Source organism: Fibroporia radiculosa (assembly GCF_000313525.1).
Source record: "Fibroporia radiculosa TFFH 294 genomic supercontigs, scaffold19687, whole genome shotgun sequence".
Classification (NCBI taxonomy): Eukaryota; Fungi; Basidiomycota; class Agaricomycetes; order Polyporales; family Fibroporiaceae; genus Fibroporia; species Fibroporia radiculosa.
In genome coordinates, this window is record NW_012133498.1 from 1,050 (window position 1) to 1,376 (window position 327).

At 57.5% G+C, this 327-nt stretch overlaps 2 annotated features.

Annotated features, from left to right (window-relative positions):
- Positions 1-4: 4 nt before the first annotated feature.
- Positions 5-49: a sequence feature (Short protein (FIBRA_07904, CCM05674.1) was converted to a misc_feature.).
- A 75-nt stretch (positions 50-124) lies between these two features.
- Positions 125-133: a sequence feature (Short protein (FIBRA_07904, CCM05674.1) was converted to a misc_feature.).
- Between the last annotated feature and the right edge of the window lie 194 nt (positions 134-327).

Here is a 327-nt window from a genome sequence, read left to right on the forward strand (position 1 = left end):
GACATCAGGCAATATTGTCTGCGACGCGGTTAGCATCTGGCCGGCCGGGCTGCGTTGATCAGTGTTATGCGGTCAATAATGTATCAGCATTTCCATCAGCGCTGGCCACACGTTGCGCTCGTACTCGGGGCATCCTGTGCTGCGCAAGTGGTGTATATGAAAATGAATGCACGGCTGATCTACACTGGAGATGTTGGTTGGTGCGCTTGCTCTGGGAAGCGAGTCCGCGCGGGACAGTACCACCAGTGGCCCTACTCATCTGCAACTCCAACCACGTGACTATGCAGCTACTCGATGTCTGACCCATCCACCCCCCCCCCCCCCCGC